This window comes from Rutidosis leptorrhynchoides, chromosome 1, assembly GCF_046630445.1.
Source record: "Rutidosis leptorrhynchoides isolate AG116_Rl617_1_P2 chromosome 1, CSIRO_AGI_Rlap_v1, whole genome shotgun sequence".
In the NCBI taxonomy this organism is placed as follows: domain Eukaryota; kingdom Viridiplantae; phylum Streptophyta; class Magnoliopsida; order Asterales; family Asteraceae; genus Rutidosis; species Rutidosis leptorrhynchoides.
This window is the reverse complement of record NC_092333.1, coordinates 469,629,304-469,636,401: the sequence shown is the minus strand read 5'-3', so window position 1 is coordinate 469,636,401 and position 7,098 is coordinate 469,629,304. Positions and strand designations below refer to the sequence as shown.

Sequence of the window (7,098 nt, the reverse complement as noted above, 5' to 3'; positions counted from 1 at the left end):
TTTCAGACACTCTTCATTTGCTCTATTTTCTCATCTTCTTCTCCTCAAATGTACTTATATCTAGTGAATTCACCTTGTAAAATCACCTATAATATCTAGTAAATTCACCTTCACCTCAATCTGTATCTAACACATTCATTCTGTATAATCATTAAGTTTACTATTGTTGTGATTGAACCCAATCTGCTTGCAGATTGAACCCAACCTGGTTGCAGATTGAACAAACCTGCTCACAACCCATAAAATTAATTTTGAAGCTATACACTTAACATGTATTCTATATTGTTGATGTTATGTAACTAATTATTCTTGTAAAATCACCTATGATATCTTGTAAAATCACCTATGATATCTTGTAAATTCACCTTCACCTTAATCTGTATCTAACACTTTAATCTGTATGTGTACAAAAATGACTTTTAGTCTATATCTTGCCAAGATTGCCATTCAAGTTTCAGACATGCTTCATTTGCTCCATTTTCTCATCTTCTTCTCCTCAAATGTACTTACATCTAGTGAATTCACCTTGTAAAATCACCTATAATATCTGGTAAATTCACCTTCACCTCAATCTGTATCTAACACCTTCAGTCTGTATAATCATTAAGTTTACTATTGTTTTGATTGAACCCAATCTGCTTGCAGATTGAACCCAACCTGATTGCAGATTGAACCCAACCTGGTTGAAGATTGAATCCAACCTGTTTGCAGGTAATTGTCAAGAAATGTATCTATAAAATTCACATAATCAATCTAAAAACATAATACTAAACAATTTAATCAATCTAAAAACATAATACTAAACAATTTGTTTTAAAACAGTACAAACTAACTTCAGTATGAACAAGTATGAACAGAGCAAGATATGTACTCACAGTCACCCTCTGAATCAACAAACTCGAAAACCTCTAAGTCATTAGCTTCACGATCACCCTCTCCATAATCGTTATCGGCATTCGAATCAAACAACACGATACGATCTGAGTCATTACCATCATCATTTAGAACATGACGACAATCAGCGAAGTTCGAAAATGTAGAACTATGATTATGTGAATCTCCCATTGAATTAAATGAAAATCGATCAAAAAAACGATCGGGGAAAAAAAACTGTATTGTCGAATGGGAACTGTATTGTGGAATGAATTTATACCAAATCCATAATCCCTAATTTGAATGACGAAAATACCCCTGACTGTGTAAAACAGATCGGGGAAAAATTTGCGAAAGTGCCGTGAAAAATGGTTGGTGCTATAGGTTCTCTACATACCCTAGTTCTCTAGGAATCCTTTCACTATATATATATTTATATATATATATATATATATAATAGTTAGCTCTCAAAGGTTGGTTCAATAAAAGATTTAAAAAATAGTCTTTCTGACTTTTGTAAATTCTAAATGATGAATTGACGATGATGATGTTGATGGAGTTATCGGTTCATTTAGTACCACTTGGATAAGATGTATTTCGAATAAACAAATATTTTAAGGTATATTCATGTATAGGGGATGATTTTCACACACACTTTTTTGATCCTCACACACCTATTTTAACCTTTTACTCTTCTAATAATGCTCAATTGGTGTGTGAAGATCAAAAAAGTGTGTGTGAGAATCATCCCCCTTCATGTATATTGTAATTATAATCATAAATAAATACATAAACTATAAACATAAATTATAATACTATTTTAATATTTTAATATTTTAATAGTTTTATAATTAATATAATAATATAATTTGTTACATTGTTAGATGGATATAGATACATACACTTTTTTGATCCTCACACACCAATTTAAAGAAATGGAGTATTATTAGAAGAGTAAAAGGTAAAAATAGGTGTGTGAGAATAAAAAAAGGGTGTGTTAGAATCATCCTCTAGATAAATATGGATAGATATAATATTTATTTACTTCAATTTATTATAATATAAAGTTTCTTTGCATACAAGAAGCAATGGAAGTCAAGTACGTGACTCGGAACCATTCAAATCAGCATGAATCATGATTACTATCTCTTTGACAATTGAGAAAATATATACTTTTATTTTATATTATATATCAATATCAATATCAATCAAATAAACAAGGTTAATAAAAATAAAGTCTCAATTACATTACAGTAAAGATAATGATAAGGAGAATTAACCTTAACTACTAGTGCAGACACCCGTGAATTAACGGGTTTTTAAAGGAATTTTTTTTAATGATACATTATATAATCAACATGTACTGAAAAAAATTACTCAAACTTTTACAATCCATATATCACATATATATACATTACTTATGCTACTATCAACATTACACATATTCTTTAGACAAAATAAGTATTAATGAAGTACATTACCAAATACTAACCACAAGAGTAACCATTATATCTATTTCATTATCATTCATGTTGTGTTTAGGCCTTGGGATTTGTTGCTGACTTTTTGCAGAAATAACCAAAATATAAAACCAACATGTATCAACTGATTAACCAACATCAAATGCAAATATATAGTTTACAAATTTAATGTTACAAATAGACCACACTAAAATGTTAAACCCTAAGATGCCTATATAAATTTGGAACGTCTGACTCATTTCAACATTGACATGTTTCAACATCGGTCAATTTCATCAATGACCCGTTTCAAGTATACATTATAAATTGTAATGCAAAAGACTACCAGAATAAGTGAAAAAGTGAAAAGATAAGGCACACATTTGAAGTTCAAATATAGATTGGAACACAACCTGGACGGTGTATACAAAAAGTGTTGCCCGTATGCTTGGTTTCAAGTGCGCATCAACTGATCAGCATCAGCTGATCAGCAGCAGCTGCAGAAGCACCACAACCACACCATCTTTATACGGTAGCAACATCATTGCCATCACCAGCATCTTGTTGTGGCGGCTTTGTCAACGGTTCAGTTTCTGGATACAATAACAAATACAACTTAAAGTTCACCGCAACGAACAATAGAAAATATCATAACCTTTGTATCATTTCCGTATAAAATACTCGGTACATCTTTATAGTACTACAACATTTACATCACTATCACATATTATATTCACGCAAACACACACACACACACACACACATACACACACACACAGAGCCATTGTGGCTGTAATTAAGATTAACGTCATTATAAGTGGCAAAATGAAGGGTTCAAGCTAAAAACTGGTGCAAATGATTTTTTACATAAACTATGAATTATATAATTAAAAGGACGAAAGAGATGAATTTTTTTTACTGAGATGTAGCATTAAACATAACCTCTTTGACCATATCATAATCAGCACATTTAATCAATAACACAAAACAATTAGTCAGATTAGAAAAAGAAAAAAAAAACATAGCTAATCTAGCATACCATTAATTCAACAGAACTGTGACGCTGGCCCATGTAAGACGAACCACCTTGTTGCTGTCTAGCACCTCCTTGACCCATTTTCGGATCCGGGTTACCTCCGTGCCCTTACCCATTTTCGGATTCGGATTCGGATTCGGGTTACCTCCCTAAACCATTCCTTATCCCTTATTTGCACCATGCTTACCAGTAAAGTAATGTGGGTCTAAAACCATCTTTTTTCAATTTGAAACATTTTTAAGTGCACATTATCATTAACTTTAAATGATACACACACTTGAAATGCTCTTTATGTCACATGCAATAGTTCTTTTTGACAAATCTTTTGTGTGCATTACCAACGACACTTGAATTCATATAGGTCAAGCACACTTAAATAACGTTATAGATTAGTTCAAAAACAATACAACATGTTACTAAGAATTAAATGCATATGTGCAAGTAGTAATGATTTAAAAAAATAAAATATTTACCATTGGAGACATCATTTAGTGGACTTGAATAAGGCATTGTCAGTATAGATGGTTGAGTGAGGTTTTTGTGTTAAGCAGTGTTCCTATACCTTTGTACTGACATTATAAAAGTAACATTAGTCATTGTAGCACATTAGCAATACCAAAACATAAGCATACCTTTAGTATAGTGCGCAGTTCATAAGTTATCATATCAGAGCTTGTGAATTCGATGCTCTACCTACATCTGGGCATCAAATGCAAAACATATAAACACAACAGCTATTTAGAATGCTATAGAACCACATCACAACACGCGATTGATAATTTATACCATAGCAACAATGATTAGTCTTAGTCCACTGAAAAAAAGAAAATATAAATTTCAAAGCATTTTAAAACATACTTAAGCCCAAAGGGAGATGTGAAAGCCTAATTAATTATTGACAAAATATAAACCCTATAAGTTGTCGAATCTTATAAAAGCTAAAAATAGAACCTGCCAATATTTAACAAATTCCATTGTTACAACTTACACCTAAAGGAAGATGTAACTATAAATCTTAGAGTTAATGATTCCAAATAAGAATGTAACCGCATAATGAGATAGAACGTTACCTAAAAGTGTATGTATAAGACTCTGCATGAAAAGAATATTAACCTGAAAGTGTATACATTAAATGAAGCTCTCGTATGCAAGTCACGTATAGATTACCGAAACAATTCTTCAACTATTGAAATCGATCAATCCATTATTCATATAAGCATTTCATCAAACACCTGGAGTGCGTAAAAGAAAATGCTTATTTCGATTCAGAGTGTTTAATAGAAGTAGGTTACAAAAACATTAATTGTATAAACAAACAGAAACAACCTTACAATATGCAAAACATGAATGAATACTCGTGATGCAAATGATTTAGTTACATACAATTTGATCATAAACTCTATATGAAAACCACATAAAAATGATCTGAATAAATGAAAGATTACCATTGAATACCAAAACCATAAATATTGGATCACCAGATCTCGATTTACCCGTACAAATAAATTGATATGCTTCAATAACAGAAAGATTTTAGAGTCCCCAAGATCACGAAATTAGTTGATAAATCGGAGAATCACAAAAAGTAAATTACTTGCATACACATGATCATCAGAAGTATTAAAAGTAGTAGAAATACCTTTAGCCCCAAATCAAAAATGGCAGAGTTTGGATCTTTATTCTCCAGATTCTCTATGCTTCATCTTCTGCAACAACCAAATTACATCAATTCACACAAATGCCCGAAAGTTTGTTTCTTTTTTAATAAATAATTGAGCTACCTGATAATAATCGAAGATTAATTAAGAAAAAAGGAGAAGAGAATGAATGCAGAGATTTTTTATTTCAATTTCATAATTCATCTCTTTGATTTCAATTTCAGTCTCTTCAACAACTTGAAGCAGTATCCAAATTAAAGTCAAAAGGAAACAATATTATAGCTCAAAGTACATCCATTCAGTACTTCCAAAAATCAACCATTTATAACACCAACTAAACAACTTCAAGACTTCAATTTTTAATGACCCATTTCAATTAAGAAGAAATCAAAAGGTCAAAGTTGACTTACATCATCTTGCGGACCTTCTGATGAAGCCAAATGGAGCAAAAAGTAATTAAACTCGAAAGGAAACAAAGCATATTAATAAAACTAACAAATAAAACTAATAAAATGGAGCAAAAAAAAACCCTAACACACAAAATCAGGTTGTATTTGAAAAAAAAAAGTTCAAGAAGAAGATTATAACCTAGTGATGAAGCCAGAAGACGATGAAAAGATGCATAACTTGTTGAAGATCAACGGACTAATATAATCGATTGGCAGCAGCGGCGGTGGTGCGATGGCGCGATGGCGGAGATGGTGGCGGCTATAGATCGCAGCGGTTAAAATTCAAGAGATAGGGAGAATGGTTTTAAAATATCTTTGTGCCAAATAACTTTTTTGAATGCAGAGATGAAGTTTATAGAAGAAGATGAAATGCAGATATGAAGTTTGGAGATGAAGCTGAAATTTGAAATGAAAAGATGATAAGGCGTGCAAATTTTTGAGAAGCCCAAGGTGTTTATCTAGGGTTTCAGACGGAAGCGTGCAGCATATCGAAAAGTGTTTTATTTTGTATTTAATTTAATGTATTCAGTTAATTTATCTAAAAAAGGTTTATGCGTCGTCCGCTTTTATTTTTTTATAAAATTCCATTTTTTTTTAGATAAACAAAAATGTTTTTTAAATGATGATGCAAGGATATCTCATGTTGTGCCAAGTGTCCCTTGATTTTTTTTAACCTAAGGTAAAAATATTGAAGTGATGTCATGTTCTAAGCCATTTCATATATAGTATAGAAGTAAGTATAGATTTGTTAACCGGAGATTTGAAATTATGAGTTTTTGCTGTGTATAATGTCATTTACCATGTCATTTACAAAACACTATAAGGGAAATTAATCAAAATAAATTGCAAATATGCGCATGTGTATCCATACGACCATACACATAACAAAAATGATATGATTATACACAAAATAAAACCTTCAATGATATCATAATTGTCTGATCGTACCGATTAATAAAATTCCTAAAGAAAATCCAAATCTTCTTTTTTTTTTTTCTTTTCCGAACGGCTGAAATTTTATTGAAAAAACTAGCAAAACGCTAGAAAAAAATACAAGGAAAAAATTACAAAGAATGTAAAGGATATGAGGTTTTACTAAATCTAGCATATATCCAATTGAAGCTTAAAACCACAATCGAGTCGATCACATGACTTTTTCGAAACTTTGTGTCCTAAAAAATGATACTATTGCGAAATCTCCATATATTCCAGAGCGTCGCGTAAATGATGATAGTAACAATGAGCCGTCTGTTTTTATGAATTGGAGCGCCGTCTATCCAAGCCCATAAATTCGCCAACGAAGACCATGATGGGAGCGAGATATTCGTCCATTGAGCAACTTTTGACCAGATTTGATGGCTAGTTTAACAACCCGTTCATATCGATTATAAACGAATTACAATAGTTGATTACATCGCGAGGTATTTGACCTCTATATGATACATTTTACAAACATTGCGTCCGTTTTGAAAGACAAACTTTCATTTCATCGAAAGTTGACAGGCATGCATACCATTTCATAATATATCCAACTATAAATGACTTAATATGTCATTTACTTAATAATATTCTTTATTAAACTCTACGACTTGAATGCAACATCTTATGAAATGTGTCATGAA

At 31.4% G+C, this 7,098-nt stretch overlaps 1 long non-coding RNA gene across 2 annotated transcripts; it reads right to left on the bottom strand.

Annotated features, from left to right (window-relative positions):
* Positions 1–2,425: 2,425 nt before the first annotated feature.
* Positions 2,426–5,958, bottom strand: LOC139874560 (uncharacterized). 2 transcript variants are annotated; one of them, XR_011767881.1, is made up of 5 exons: positions 5,616–5,958; positions 5,009–5,075; positions 4,483–4,601; positions 4,002–4,068; positions 2,426–3,938 (listed from the first exon to the last, which is right to left on the bottom strand). It is a non-coding gene; the product is annotated as an uncharacterized lncRNA (long non-coding RNA). The 2 variants fall into 2 exon arrangements; XR_011767880.1 differs by having other exon boundaries at positions 2,426–4,068.
* Between the last annotated feature and the right edge of the window lie 1,140 nt (positions 5,959–7,098).